Raw genomic sequence first — 16,698 nt, 5'->3', positions numbered from 1 at the left:
GTGCAGATATAAGTCGATGAGTCTCTGCAAGCCAGTCGCAGACCCATGAGATGCAGGCAGATTTCTGGCTGCAAGTCCCAAGCTGAGCTCCCTCTCCTCCTGCAGTGTTCAACTCTGCAAGGTTCTACTGCAGGTTCCAACTGCTCTCCCCCTGAAGATAGTCCAGGTTCTGCTGGGAGGTGATGATCCCTCTAACTTACCAAGTACGGTGGTCTGGTGTGCCTTTATTGCAGAGATTCTCTTCACTTTTCCAGTGGGCTACAGTTTTCATCAAGGAACCTGAGAGATGCCCTCTATCTGTTCTTCACTTCTGGTCTATTTTCTGGAGCTTAGGACAATGGCCTTTATGCCCCCTGTGCCTTTGTAGAGTGGAACCAGGTAGAGGCACAGCTAGGAGGTGCGGGGGGGGGGGGTTGCAGGTGCCTGCTAGGCTAAGCTGGTCGCCGGTGGGCATGGCTCAGCTTGGACAGAGTGGGGCTCCAGGTGGCCAGGGCCCTCTCTCTCTGCCTGCCTGGCTAAGCTGGTCACCATGGGCATGGCAAGTCTGTATTTTGTTTTATATGAATGATCTATCCATATTCTCTTTCTGTACTTCTTTGGGAATATTTTCTTGTTATTAAATATAAGTATTCTTCATCCTCTGCTCTGCAATTTTTTAATAAATTGAAATTTAACCTATTATATTTATCTTTTACCATTGAAAGTATACTTTTGGAAAGTTTTGGCAGTTAGCTTATTCACATTTTATCCTTATGCCAATTACTAACACATCACCCTTCTAAAGTCAGCTCTGTGATGCTGGGAAAACCTGCAATTCCCATTTCTGTGTGCAATGGACTAACAATTGACCTCTTCCTGTGTGGGGAGTTAAGGGTGATGGTGTGGCTGGAGGAGGAAGGCAAGATTTATCTTTGCTTGTCTCCTTTCCATGGTTCTTGGGGCACCTTCTGGCTTTTTGCATCTCAGCAGCAGCAGGCCCTTGCTATGACAGCAGCTGAATCATGTTTCACTTTTTCCCAAACTCAAAGCATCAGCTCAGTGAACCCTTTTCAGAGACACTACCACTACGCAAGCAGCACCTCCCTGAGAAGTCTGAGCTCAAGTCCTTTCTCTAAGTCTTTTCAATTTGTTGAATCAAATTTTTCCTTGGTCTTTCAGCCCTGAGTTTTGTAGCTGCTTCCTGCCATTACTGCCTCTATGAAGCTGTAAGGCTAACTTTAATCCTTTCAGCCACCTAGTTTGTGCCTTTATACTTAAGATATAAAATTTTTTCTTTTAATTCTCTGGAAATAAATGTTGCAATTTCTAAGTCTTGCCTTAATCTTCATAAGTAATTCATAATCAGTGTAGGTCACTTGATTTTCTTTTAGGAAGTAATCAATGTGCTCTAGATTTTCAAATTTGTTATCTATAGTGATGCTTACATTTTTACTTTATATGCTCTTATTTCTTTTACATTTGCAATTAAATCTCCTTTGTCATTTAAATGTATATATCATGTATCTATCTATATATACATATATATATTGCTTGATTAAAATAATTCAATTATATATGATACAGTTATTTGTGGTTTAGTGCAGAATTCAGCAAAGTTTTTCTACTAAAATCTGGCAATGTACATCTGGGATTTCTGTTGTAATGGAAACTCTGCCATTGTAACACCCAATCATTGATAAATAATATAAATCAATATTTGTGCTCTAGGATCACTGTTTGATAATTTTTGTCCTCTATTCTCCGGCTTTCCCTGATATTGTCTATATCCCATCTAAATATAATTTTTAAACTGGGGAGGTATAATTCAGCAGTAGAGTGTGTGCTTAACATATGCAAAACCTTGGGTTAAATCCCTAAAGCACAAACAAAATTGGTAATAATAAAAAAGCCCACTTTCCCCAGAATGCTTCCTATGATTTTCTTCTGGATCTTTGTTATTATTATTATTATTATTGGTAATAGTAGTATCAAGACGTGATCCATGGCCTGATGATGTCCATCTTACCTGAGTGCTTGTTAGAAATTCAAGCTCTTAGGCTCCGTACCGTGGTGCTGGAATTGGCTCTATTCTCCCTAAATTTAAGTTAAGTGACATAAAGATTGTAGCTTGAAATTGTCTATGAAAGGAATATTTGTACCATAGGAATTGGCAAATGCTACAAATGATGGTATTTTGTTTCAGAAAATAAATTTACCAGTACGTAATTGGCCTACCCTAGACCTACTGATTCAGAATCTGTATTTTAATAAAGTCATTTATATAAATATTAAGTATTTGAGAAGCACTGAACAAGACCAGTTTCTTCCTAAAGTACATGTTAGAATTTCATGGCGTGCTAATTAAAATAGATATTCCTGAACCTTGTTCTAGAATACTGATTCACAAACTGCATAGAGCCATGTAGGAAGAATCTTTTTATGTAAAAAAATGTATATATTTTAAACAAGCTTTCTGCTATGTTCTTTTGGATCCAAAAGTTTGATAATTACTGCCCTAAAATATCCTTCCCCAGGGCATGCTTTACTTCCTAATGTATGACAGAGCAGAACAGAGTCATAAATAATTATTCCTAGGTCTTGACACCATATCACAGAACTTGCAAAATATGTAGCACTGAATTTCAGAATTGTTATAGACAGTTGCCTCTTTGTGCTTTCATTTTCTCGGCTATACGGTGTTTTGTGCCCATCTCAACAATGGATATGGGCTGTATACTCTTAGGTAACTTGTTTTCTTTAGTGTCACTGGTCTACACGTTGAGAGGAAATGAACTTGAGGAGCTGTGCTTAAGAAACCATACACTAGGTGCATCATCCACCCCTGGACCTGATTTAGATCAGAAGTTGCAGGGCTCCAGACTGATGCTGTCCTTGGATGCGACTTTTACAAGAACTTGGGAAGGGGTTGCATGTGAGAGAACAGAATCCTTGGGAGCCAGAGGAAGATTACTTCAAGGATTTAAGTATTCCCTTGTTTCCCACTGATCATTTTTTGTGCCCCACATGAATAAAGAAATTCAAAATTCATTACACATGTCTTTCATAGATGGTGTATACCTGCTTTGGAGTGTGGATTCTGTTGTCTCAGGCTTAGTGCAAACTTCAATTTAAGCACTGTACTCTCGTGCAGTGTGTTTGGTACTTAGTAGATTTTAAATAAATGTTTCTTGAATGAAGGACAACTACCAGTTATAAAACTGTGAATATGTAATATTTAAAGATTTTTTTTCTGACTATATATTTTACCCAATTTTATCGATAATTTTTAAAAATCATGTATCATAGAAAATAGAAAGCTCATATTGGCTTCATATTTGGAAAAGTAAATGCTAAGTATAAAATTTATAGCTCATTAATGTATATAAAATTGTACAAGACAAAAGTGTTGGAGATTTGTTGTATACCATTGTACTTACAGTTAACAAATTCTTTACAGAGAAAATGTATTGAGATGATAGTTTTTATGTTAATTTTTAATCACAATTAAAATTATATCTAAATATCAATAGTCCACAAGAAGCTGTGAAAAATAATTTATCCACTGAATAAAAACTTTTAAAAAACAGTAAAATTTTTAATGGACAATAAAATCAATAGCCGCATAAAACTATTTTTATATTTGGAGAACTTGAATTGTGGAATATAGTGGTGAAAAGAATTAATTAAATGTATGAAAAAAAGAGTAGAGCTTTAGAGTCTGTTTTCCCTGAGAGATTATTTATTTTAGCCTTTTCTTGCTTATCAGAAGCCAGTGAGATTGAGTCTTCACTTTAATATTTGTTTTTATTAGAATTTTCTTCTGACCCTTATAATGTTTTTCTTTTGCATTGTTTCCAATAATTACGTTTCTTGTAGAAAGCCCTGACTCTTGATGTCTTCTGCATGAATTTCATGAGGCTGGTGGTTTAACATAGGGAGGCTTGTTTGGTTAATGCAAGAAAATGTAGATATTTTGTCAAGGAAAAGCATTTCCACAGACAACTTTGGTTCATTAGATGGTGCCGCTGTACCCTCTTCTGGTGCACTGTGTTCAACATATTGTGACAAAAGGCTCATTTTCATTAAAAAAAAAAATTCCTAGAGGATTTTCTACTTTGATGAAATGGAATTAATTATAGTCTAATATAAGGTGGCTAGAAATGTGTTTGTGTGTGTGTGTGTGTGTGTGTGTGTAAAGTAGCATTTTAGTCAGTTTTCACGCTACTGAGAGATTTTTTTCTTAACTTTATTTCTAAAAAGCTTGAAGAACTCTGCATGAAAGCTTTGCTTCCTTCTGGAAACAGCTTGTTTTTTCAGTAGTTAAACGTAGAACAAAGAAATAAAAATGCCATAAGCCAAGAAAGATCCACAGGAGAAATTTCGTAGAGGCAAGGCAAACTAACATTAATAAATGATGCTAATTAGGCTTGATTTGCATATTTAACTCACCTTAATTACACATGGATTCAGCAAACATTTTAAAAGCTGTAATCAATCTTTCACAGACATGGTTAGTTATTTACATGAAATAACAAAAAATGGGAGTCTTGTCAATGATTACACTATTTCCAATTTATATGGGGGATTATTTCAGTAATAATAATAATAATAGAATGCATTTTTCTTTAATAATTTGTAATCCCATAAATTTAAAGGTCTTTGGTATCCCAAAATATTTTTTTAAGTTTGTAGGAAATATGAATAGGACATAAATTACTCTATCATATTAAACTATTTAACCTTGTTCAATTAAGAAAAGAGCTTCATAACACTCATTTAACTTGGATTTTTAAATTTTATAACTGAAGTAAGAGCTATAATAGAAAAAACTGCACCCACTTGGCAATGAGTTGGAGATTTTTTTTCACAGATGGAATAAATTTTAATTTTGTTCACCCTTGGATATAATTTGCTTTCTCTTTAAAAATATTTTTTATTGTTTGCAGAATTTTATTTTTTAAAATTTTATCTTAGTACATGTTTGCTGTACATGAAGCTTACAGTCATCTTGTGAAATATGTACATGTATATATGACATCTTGATCATTTTTATTTTCCTTCCCTTCCCACTCACCTCCCTTCCTCTGTCTCTAAATCTTCTATCCTCATTTTCATTATTATTTTTAATATTAATATTTTAAATTCATGTTTATAATATATAATGTTTACATTCATTGTGGGCAATTGATACATATTCATGGCACATCTTAAATCTTTTTACTTCCCCTTCCCTCTAGACCTTCCTGTTTGAAAAAAATCTATCTCCCTTTTTCCTTTGGTCATAGAATTTTAAGTAAAAAAAAATAGGAACCATTATACAATATAAATCTCCTTTAACTTCAGTATATTTTAATCAGAGAATTGTTCTTTAAAAATTCTTAAGTATTTTTGTAGAAGAGATTCTTTTCTAAGAATATACACAGGAATGATTCTATGAGGAGGCGATGGCTCTCTTGTGCTGTGTAGGGCTGAAAGAATCCTGGGAAGGACCAAGGGCTTTAGGTTCTGGACAGGAAAATGGTGCACAAAACCTTATTATGTGCAGCCACTAAATGGATATTAAATACCAGTGTTAAGGCTTCGTTTCTTAGAGTTCTTTGTGAGAATTCTTTTATAAAATAGGAAATCCTGGAAGATTAACCTTTTTGCTTGAATTGCCTTGAAAAGTCAAGGGTCATCGGGTGAAGGAAAGAAAGCTGGGGAAGGAAAAACTCACAAAACTTTCTTAATGTCTTTCCTAGGTTAACTCTGTGTGTGTGTGTGTGTGTGTGTGTGTGTGTGCGTTTTCACACGAGCATGCATTAATTTAAATATATTTATTAAGTATCTCTCCTGAGCCAGTTCATTACTGTGGTTATAATTAAAAGTGAAGAAGATAATAGACACCATTCCTGATGTCATAGAGCTATGAAATAATTAATACTTATTGAGCACTTTCTGTGTCCCAGTCAGGAAACTAAGCAGTTTACATAAATCAGTTTGTTAAATCCTCAAAATGGGCACTATCTTGTAGGTATTATTATTATTATTATTATTATTATTATTATTATTATTATTGGTACTGGGGATCAAACTCGGGACCTTGTGCTTCTGAGGCAGGTGGTGGCACCACTAAGCTAAATCTCTGACCCTTGTAGGTACTATTATTATACTTATTTTACAAAAAGAAAACCTGAGGGCTGGGGATTTAGCTCAGTGGCACTGTGCCTGCCTTGCAAGCGCAAGGTCCTGAGTCCGATCCCCAGTACCAAAAACAAAAATCAAAAAAACAAAAACAAATAGTAAAACTAAGGGCCAGAGTGTTCCAAGGACACAGCAACCAAGAAACCACAAAGTCAAAGCCAAGCAAGCTCACTATAGACACTGTGACAACTGTTACATTAATGTATGTATAATGTTCAATTCTCTTTAGATATATACAGAAATAATCATAAAATACACAGTTATTCATTTTGAGGCTCTTTGCAAACAAGGCTCAAGTACATTCATTTAACATGTGTAATTTCTATCTGAAATATGTTAAATAATGCAAAGTAATATCTCAAGTGAATTTTTGTAACAAGGCAAAATAAAGATCTCTCAAGCCCTTTATTATACATTAAATTGTATTCCTCAAAATCTGTATGTTAATACTTATTTCTCAGTACCTCAGAAGGTGACTGTATTTGGAGACAGCATGTTCAAAGAGGTAATTGAAGTGATACGAGGTCATTGGAGTGGACCCTATCCAATATGACAGTTACATATTGAGTAAAGACCATATGAAGATATAAGGAGGCCCCCTCTACCATCTACACAGCAAGAAAAAAGGCTTCATAATGAAACCAACCTTGCTGACACTTTGATGCTGGACTTCTATCTGTGAGGAAATACATTTTTGTTATGTAAGTCACCCAGCCTGTGGTACTAGGGTAGAGCACACCCAGTAAAATAATACACCATTAATTGTGTCAGAGGATGAGAACCCCAGGCAATATCTGAAACTGAAAAACTGTACATATTTTTATAGTTAAGAGTGGGACAGTTATACTGGTCACAGATATACTCATGGAGCAGTTCCATTTGCTTATCTGATACCCAGTTTATCTGACAGGCTTAATCTGCACAGTGGTGGTTACCTAGGCAAGAGTGGGTGGAAGGCATTCTGCAGAGCAGTTGGTGTTTGTTAGTGCTTTTTGTTGGTTTCAGAGGCCAAAGATGTGTGAGATCAGCCTTAGAAACAGGGTCACTGTAGTGAATCTGGCCAACTGGCTGACTTTCAAAGCCAGAGTCTGTTGCTGTTTGGCTTGTCAAGGAGTGTTCACTGAAGTTAGTTGTCATTGATTAATTAGATAGTTCTAAAATCAGTTCTTATTGCTCACTTGTAGGCAGGGTTATAGAACTGTTACTAATTGATGAGATGAGCTTAAAAGTAGTTCTGGTATTCGTTACCATGGATATAGAACAAGTCTTTTCCTGTGAGACTTGTGACTTTTTATTCCTAGTGGTCAACACTAATAAGTAAAGAATAGAAAACTGAAAATTAATCTTAAAGTGGTAATATCTCTTACTTGTGTAAGCATTATGCTAATCCGTTTGTATACATTTCTCCAAATAAAAAATGGGGATTTAATATGGTACCAATTTTATATGGTAAGGATTAGGGTTACTGTGCATAAAATACTTAGCATAAAGTTTATACAAATAAGAGATATTATCATTAATTTTCCAATGGGCTGAATTCATTTTCACACCAGTACTGCATTCTTCACCACTGCAATATAAAGTACTACCTCTTGCAATAATATGAACATTTAGTATGATTTCTTTTCTATAATAACTGAGATAGACCAATTAGACAGCAAGAAAAGTGATTGTACCTGCACAGCCCAGTCCATGAAACACACAAAAGATGCAATTCACAGTGGTTACATCTGAGGATGACCTGAGACAGGAGACCAAACTTCATTAGGTGGTCTTCTATAATATTTGAATATAGATAGGCTGGACATATTCCTATTTTTTTTCTTAAAAGTTATAGATAATAAAAAATTAAGGTAGTTTTTACAGTAGAAGCCACAAAGGGGCTTTCTGGAGTGATAGAAGAGTTTTATATCATAATCCAAATGGCAGCAACACAGATATATACATATATAATAATTCATTAAGATTTGTTCACTCTTCTGTGTAAATTATACATCACTAAGATAAAAATCACATCCACACATCAAAACGGCATTTTAAAATATGACCTTGGAGGGGAGAAACTGAGTTGAATTGCCTTACTTTACATTTTTAAGCCTTAAATATTTTTTAAATGATACTGAATTTATTGGTCGAGTGTACCTATAAAGGCAAAGGGAATGTATGAGTATTATGTCTTTAATACTTTTAGTGATAGTTTATTTGGATACTTCCTTTATTATTTTATTTAGATCTATTTTTAATAGTTTTATACTTTTTTTGAGCATTAGACTTTTGATGTTTTCATTTTTTTCCAATTTTTCACATAGCATTCTCTTTTTTTTTGGTATGGGGATCGAACTTAGGACCTTGCGCTTGCAAGGCAGACGGTGGAACCACTGAGCAAATATCTGGCCCTCACATAGCACTCTTGACAGTAGCAAGGCTTTTAATATTCTGAAGAGACAAGCTTAATTTTCATACACAGACTTTATGTCAGTCAGGTAAGCCAAGTTGTGTTATGCTAAGAAACAACCTCCAGACCTCACAACATCCATAACTTCCTCCTGTTCTGGTTCCCCCATAGGTTGGAAGGGACAGGAAACATTTCTGCACATTTTCCTCATGGAAGGGTCCAGGATGATCTGGCAACCACTTCCTTGAATGTTGTTGATTTCTGAAAGAGGGAGAGAAGGCTCCTAGAAGACCCAATACCTCTAATTAAAGGCTCAGAAAAAAAGTTTAGGTTGGAAGGAACATGAACAGTATATTTATTATGTGTTCTCGGGCCAGGATTCATTATGTGCCTTGACACAACAGCATGAAAGCCATGAGGTGTGTACCTACTCAGAAATAGAACATTGGAAACAGTTGGCAAATATCCTCAGCTACTTCATCTTCTTGCATATAAAGGATTAGATGACTTTGGATTTAAAATAAAGGGGTGCCCCTCTTGACTGGCTCTGGGCTTTTTCAACATCTATGTTAGCATGAGTTAAGTCCCTCTGATTTCACACATCAAGAATGGGAAATATAAAAGTATGCATCTCATAGTATTGTTATGAGGATTCAGTATGATAATGATTATAGAGACCTTAATACAATGCTTAAAGTACATAACGTACTCAATACATGTTCAGCTCCCTCCTCGCCCTGCAGTCCTCATTTACTTATAGCTGTTACAGATGTTAAAAGATTGTGGCAAAGTCCATGTAATGATGTGTCCCCAAGTTGGAACCACCTTCCAGCAAAGGCTTGGGGAGAATCAGACACCACATACATTCTATGTCATGACTGAGCAAAGCGAAAATAAATATTAGGAGGAAGATGGAGCTGTTTGTCCAATGATGACCATACTTGGTGAAGGAGGTATTTTTCCAATTTTCATTTGCAATTCCCACATACTTGTTTACTCTCACTCAACAACTGTTTATGAAATCCTAGTAGACCTATCCTAATGATATGGTCGTAACACAAAATTTTTCTTGTGGGGCTTAATTTAGTGACAGGCGAGTAACAATAAAAGGAAACAAGTTTATGAAAGAAATTTTAGTTAATGATGAGTAGCATTAAGGAAACAAAACAAGGTAACCTGTTTGCTGGGTATGGACACCAGTGGAAATACTTGATACTTGAAATTTTGGGGGTTCAATGCAGTAGAAACCCAGTCCTCACTCATGAACTGTCCAGATTGGAGGCCCAGCTTATTGACTTCTCTTCTTGTGATCTAGATACCCAGATTCCTTGCATTTTGTGCTCTTCCATCATCTAGGGACCCTCTTCCTACATGCTACTAAGAGACAGAAATAGAGTTTAGAAGATTATGGGGGGTATTTTCAAGGACCAGGCTTAGTGGGCTTATTCAAGATGACTTGTATTTCACTGCTCAACTGGTCAGAACACAGTTCCATGGACATACTTAACCTCAAAGCTGGTTTTGTGCTCCAGAAGAAAAAAGGGTTTTCCTAAAACAGTTTCTTCTACTGCATTGGTAGGTGGTAAGAGAGGGATCAGGAATATTAAATCTCAGACTCCACTGAAATAATTTTTGAATAGAAAACTGAATAAAAAGGGGACTCCACTAAAAATAGTTTTGAGTAGAAAGCTGAATAAAGAGGGGAGGGGGACGGAGGGGGGGAGGGGGGAGAGAGAGAGAGAGAGGAAAATAAAAAGAGAAGAGTGTTAGACCACGAGAGAAACAAGAAGGCCAGTGTGACAGCTTTATGTTTTTATGTTTTCCTTTCTTCCTTTCATCCCCTCCTCTCTCTCTCTCTCTCTTTCTCTCTCTCTCTCTCATCCTGATAGAAAACAGGGTTCTGAATGAGAACATAAGCTATTTATTGCTCACGGATCACCCTGTTATGCTCCGTGCACCAAATTTTCTTGGGGGATAACAGTGGGAGCTACCTTAAGTACACTGTATGTGTACAGTGGGTTTATGTACCATGGAAAAGGAAGGCCAAATTATGAATTTCAGTTTCCTTCCAGGGATGAGAAGGAGCGGGGTGGGTTGGAGGTTGCTCTGAAATGCAAAACAATCTTCAGCAAAAGATAAGGGGAAGAGCTCTAGGATTGCATCCCCCTGGACTGTTAACAAATGCCTCAGGAATAGATGTTCCTGAATCTTTCCACAAGTCTCTGTCTTTAGGGATGCTGTTCTGTTCAATCATTTTTTAATCGAGATGCTATTACTTTTTTTTTTCTAATAGGTAGAATTAATGGAGCCAACACCAGTATAGGGAGGGACTTGAAATATTGGGAAGCCATTGCTTCCCTTAGATCTGAAAGTGCAGGCAAGGAGGGCTTTCCTGCGTGCCATGTGTGTTGTGCTGTAGGAGAGGCCCTGTGCAACAGGAATTTGGTAGAGGATAAGGCTATTGACCAAAACTGCAGCTTAACAGGAAATTACTCATGGTGATTTATCCATCTGCTCATCCTTTGGCTTATGAATCTCCTGCAAGTGGTTTCCTTTGGCCGACGCCAAGCAGAAATGAGAGGCCTAGGAGCCCAGTGCAGCAGTTAGTAGAGAATAAGGAGGCCAGAGGCCAGAGGCTGTGGTAATCTGTTATCTTCAGAGCCAATCAGAGGACACAGAACAAACCTCACAGATGCCTCTGAGACCCCTTAAGAAGGCAGACAGATACTTAGATCTGGAACTCAGCGGAGGAGGGCCAGAGCAGATGCTGACTTGGAAGTCATCAGCATTGCAGTGTTTACATGTTTCTGATATTAAGAGCTAATATTTGTTGAGCATTTCTTTGTGCTAGGCAGTACACCAAAATTCCACATGCAGTGTTAGCTCAGTTATTTCTCCTAACAAAGCTAAAGGTGAAATACCATTACCTTACTGTACACAGTAGGCAACTGAAGCAAAGTGTAGTGAAGCAATTTGTTTAAGGTCACACAGCTATTAGGTGGCAGACCCAGAAATTAAGTGCCAGGCATTTCTACCCACCCAGGCTACTGATAAAAACCATTATTGGACACAGCTTGTCTGAGAGAATCAACTACTGAAGATATGTGTGTTGAGTCATATCATAATTTAAAAAAAACCTCTCCCCTCTTTTAAAATTTTTTTCTACTCTTTTGAAAGGAAACAATTCTGACAAGAATTCATTAGAGAAGATAGTCCAAATTTTAATGTCCTGGCTTGTGTATTGTTTTTGATTAAGGCTGTTAAGTAGCCTAGAATATTAGTAACCCACATATTCCCTCTACCTCACAAAGAGTAGGTTCACTTTTATCTTGGGAACAAAGCTGGATAGAAAAGCTTTTTTAACTTTTCTTAATTCCTGAAACATTTGTCTTTGAGTCAGGTTTTGTTATAGCAGCACAAATGTGGCCCGTCAGCATTTCTATTATAACCCCTTATTTCCAGGGCTTTTCAAGAGTGCCTTGGAGACTGCTTTGAATTAACTTGGCATTCAGGATTGAATTCAGGAAACTACATTTTCCTTACCAATTAATTAGTTTAGAAATTCTCAACTTAGGAGAGGGCCAAACCCAAAAATTTTATTAGTGCAAAAAATACCTTAAAGCAAATTTGCCAACTTAAAACATTGTAAAAATATTTACACTCATTATATAGTATAATATTATATCACTCTGTATTAGTTCTCAAAGAAAATGAACAATAAAAGTCCCTAGGATGAAACTAATAATAATTTTAACATCTTATACTGTGCCTGTTTGATTTTCTGAGTAATTTATTTCTACTTTGGGAATTAGGATGATTTGAAGTTCTCAGTATAACTGGTTTAAAGTCATAACAGTATCCAGATATGGAACCATAATACAAGGCATGGGGGGGTATCCAGAGAGGAGACCGAAGTGTTTCTGTGTATTTTTTGGTGAAATTTAAATTTATCTGGGGACCTTTTTCATTCTGTGAACTTGATTAGCAGCATGCACTGATTCTGTACATAGATCTTTGAAACTGAACTTCCTGAATACAATGGCAATCCTGAGGACTAAGTTACATAAAGCCTTTCTAACTTTTCTTAACTTAAAAATATTCCAAGAGTGACCAGTAAAAATGAGAGAACATTGTGATCACTTATCATTAGTAGCTCATTTTGTAAGATTTTTTTTCCTGCAATCTCTCTTCTAGCCTAAACACAAGGTAGTGAATGATAGTAGATGTAGCTGTTTGGATAAATCTACTCTCCTCCCGACTGATTTCTCTGAAGCTGCTCTGGCTTCTGTGTTTCAGAAGAGTGCCAGCAAACTGCTACCTGTGGACTTTTGCTCTACCTTTTCTTTCTTCTTGGAGTACACTTTCTCTGGCTGTCTACTTCATTAACTCCCTACTACCTACAGTCTTTGTTCAGACCTTACCTTGTGAATGAGACCAAACTGGATCACTCTGCTTGATGATTTGCCCTTAGTCCCCCTTAGGGACAAGATAAGTTTCCTGTACATGCTCTGAAGGCTGGTGAAGTAAACTAACAATAGAAACAAATAGATGAACAAGAGAAAAGGCATAGCAAGTTATCAATGTGCCTCAGCATGGGGGCTCTTCAAATATGAAGGTGAAAGAAGGTACAGATGAGTGAGGCTGAAATACCTTCTTCACTGGGGAAGTGGAAATGGGAGATGGGGCTGCAAGTGATTTCAGAGGGCCAGTAAATGACTTTTAGGGAAATTGATGGAACCCAAAGAACAGACACTAGATTGTAAAAGACTCCCTTTGGAAGATGAAGAACAGAAAGTAGCAATGACAGAGTCTTCCTAGGTGAGGTGACATTCCTGAGTCTTCCATCCCAGGGATGGTGAAACTTCAGGAAGTTCCAAGACAACTGTATTATTTTTGGAAAGTCTTTGTCCAGTCATGTAAGGAAACTTGGAGCTAGCTTGACTCTGAGACTGGTTTTCCAGCTCACCATGACAAAGCAGCACACTTTGGTTCTCATTCTCTGAGCCCCAGTATACCAATATCAATATTATTGATATTTATAACCCTGTCAGATATTTTCTTTTTATATACTTATCACCTCCTAACACTTTTTATACTTTTTTAGCAAAATATGTGTCTTCTGCTACTAAAAGATAAGGCCCATGAGGATAAGGTTCTTTGTTTGTTTTATTGGTTGACATATATTAAGCACTTAGAATTATGTCTAACAAATTAATTGCTCAAAAATAATTTGCTGAATGAAACCTGAATTTCAAAGCTCATAACAGGAATTCCCAAAAAACTATTCCAGATGTAATTTTCCTTGTTCTAAATAATTTGCATTATTTCCCTCATAGTTAAGAATTTTCTTTGAATGTTAGTGTCAAAATGAAAAGCCTCAGCTATAGATCCCCTTTTTAATGTGTTATGGATCCATCTTTCCTGGAAACATTTAAATTGAATTTTGGAAATTTCCAAAGTTAATTTTAATGTCTTTTAGAAAAGATAAATGGAAGATAAATGTGAAGTATGGTTTCCACAAAACAAAAGCTTATTCTGTATTTTAAAATACCACTGTATATATTTTATAACACTTTTATCCATGTGTTAATATTAATGCTGAACTTGGAAAGTTATGAAATTAAATTGTGATCCTATAATTTTAAAAGAAAAAGAAAAAACAATGAAATTTCTAGTCCCAACCCAGCAGTACTGAAAATGCTGTGTTAAAAGCAAACTATTCAGTGGAACCATTTAGCAAGGATTCACCACCAGCTCAATATACAACAGTAAGAATGGTAGAATTTGTATGTAGTTATCAGGACCGTGGCACCACATCCAACCTGTCTGATTCTAAATGGTGCTTAATGGCAAAAATTAATATTATCTGTCATGAAAATGTGTTAATTTTATTATTAGGCTAAAAATACTTAAAAGTTCAATTAAAATGAGCTTTCAATTTCTTTCACATATCAGATGGAATTTTATTTTATTTCTGCTTTGTCTTCCTAGGGCACTTGTGAGCAGTCACTCTATGGGCACATGCATTCTATCAATGATGCCATCTTCAGCCCTACAGTAAGCTCAATTCTTCCAATAAACTATTTTAATTCTTTATATGTGCAAATGCATTCTTATGAAACAAATTTCCAAGGTAAAATGGTAACACTACATTGGTGAGACTAACAATTTTAGGTATTAATTATAAACATGATAAATCAATAATAGAGGGGTGCAGAATTTTAAAACTCACACTTTCTCATGCATGTAGATAATGAGGAATAGTGGGAGTGATAAGGAATTCTCTTGAAATAAATTCCATTTACACACATTTTTAAGAGCTTTTTATCTAATTTGGACTTCACAAAAGTAAACAGATTAATAGATTGCATTAAAATTTATTGCATAATCAATAAAGTAATGTGCTTGAAAGGAAACCTGAATAAAAAAGCTAAAGAAATAGAGGTTTTTCTGTTCACAACATATAAACTGACAGCAAAAGTATTTTTATCTGCAGTTTTTTTTTTCTTTTGGCACCAGTGATCGAACTTGGGTCCTTGTGCCTGTGCAGCAGGCAACAAAACCACTGGGACAAAACCCCAGCCCTACCTGTGGTTTGATGTATTTAGATATAAGGATAATTTCACCAACCGTGAAAACTGCTCAACTTTGCTTTTTGTTGCTAAGCTCATTGAGTATATCTTTAAAAGGGTTCATATAATAGTTGTGGATGAATGACTTAACTTCCTACATTCTGAGATGAAAATGATTTGATTAGATAGATGACCTCTCAAGTCTTTTCGAACTCTAAGTGATTTAATTATACCTAACATTTTAATTTGACTTCAAGTTCTCAGTAGAGTGAGATCCTAATTCTATATCCTCTTCTTTTCCAATTAGCTAAAAAAGAAATCTGATAGATTACTTACATCTAACTTCACTTGATTTTAGCCAAAAGGCCAAGAAGCGATGCTTACATCTAACTTAAAAATGACAATGTAGTCAAAATTCTGTTACTATCATGTCATTAATATTCTTTTAGACGTAGGAAAAATACTCACTAAAAATTACATCTACTAAAAGGATGTTGATTGCTCCAGTTGAAATTGTGCTAGTGTCATTCTCATTCCTGAGAATTTTATGATGGGCTCAGGCACATATATTTTAATGGATTTGTCTTTGTAAGGAACATTCCATTTAATAGACTGTAGTGAGCCAATTAGTTGAAAAATATTATATTACAGATTGGTTCTAGATAACAAAGTAAAATTTTTTTTCTAGCGGAGTATAGAGACATTTAAGTACCATAGATCCATATGATATATTTATACTAAAATTCTGTCAAGTAGCTTATAGGTTCTTATGCCCTAGGAAAAGTAAATGTACTTTGAAATGAAGTTAACCAATAATTTGTAAGCCAGGCATTTTATTTTGGTAAGCAATATCATAGCTGAAAATGACACATCATTCAACATTCTAAATAGTAAAGTTAACAAATATTAAACTAGCCAAATGAGATTCACTAAATCAGCCATCAAGGAAAATAGACATTAATTATATATATTTCAAAGGGCAAGATGATGAATATGAGGTCCAGGTGTCCAATATCAAAACGACTAATCTGCTTTTGCTTACATGCTTTGTTCACACCAAAAGGACTGTTACAACACTATTCCCAATCAACTTCTCAAATCCCTATTGAACATTCCTATTCATTTATCTCTTCTTTAGTGCAAGTAATTATTAACTCTTAAGAGAAATGTTATGATAACTGACATTTATAAGTAAAATTCTTGGTCACCTTTATTAATTGTTTTGGAAATGAGTCATGTCACATACCTGCTAAGTGGGGAAGCAGAATGACTGCATATCCTAAAAGCTTTCAGGGTCTCTTGAAAACATGTCATGGAGACACCATTCTCATGCAAACACACTATCAAATTAGTGGTTACAGATGTGTTATATGGTGCAGATACAGCAGTTTATAGCAGTTTAGTTGCTTGGTATTAACCTTGCTAATTGTTTGAAGCCTCTAGGGAGAGGTACTCATGTTACATTATGAGCTAAAATGACATGTGGTTGTCTATATGAATGTAATTCTAGGAAAATTCTATAGCTGAGACATTTGTAAGCAGAAATCACAATATAAAATTTAGTGTTAT

At 35.6% G+C, this 16,698-nt stretch overlaps 1 protein-coding gene across 1 annotated transcript in view; it reads left to right on the top strand.

Moving 5' to 3' along the window:
- Positions 1-14,668, top strand: part of Spag16 (sperm associated antigen 16) — a 773,985-nt gene extending 759,317 nt beyond the window's left edge. The window contains exon 14 of the mRNA XM_087206154.1: positions 14,549-14,668. The gene's annotated coding sequence lies outside the window, so the exon portion shown is untranslated. The remainder of the gene's footprint in view (positions 1-14,548) is intronic.
- The last annotated feature ends 2,030 nt before the right edge of the window (positions 14,669-16,698 follow it).

The sequence above is a fragment of the Heterocephalus glaber genome, unplaced genomic scaffold (genome assembly GCF_053883595.1).
Source record: "Heterocephalus glaber isolate CG9 unplaced genomic scaffold, H.glaber_assembly_v1.0 deba00000621, whole genome shotgun sequence".
Classification (NCBI taxonomy): Eukaryota; Metazoa; Chordata; class Mammalia; order Rodentia; family Bathyergidae; genus Heterocephalus; species Heterocephalus glaber.
The sequence above is the reverse complement of the archived record's forward strand: the minus strand, read 5'-3'. Positions and strand labels throughout refer to the sequence as shown.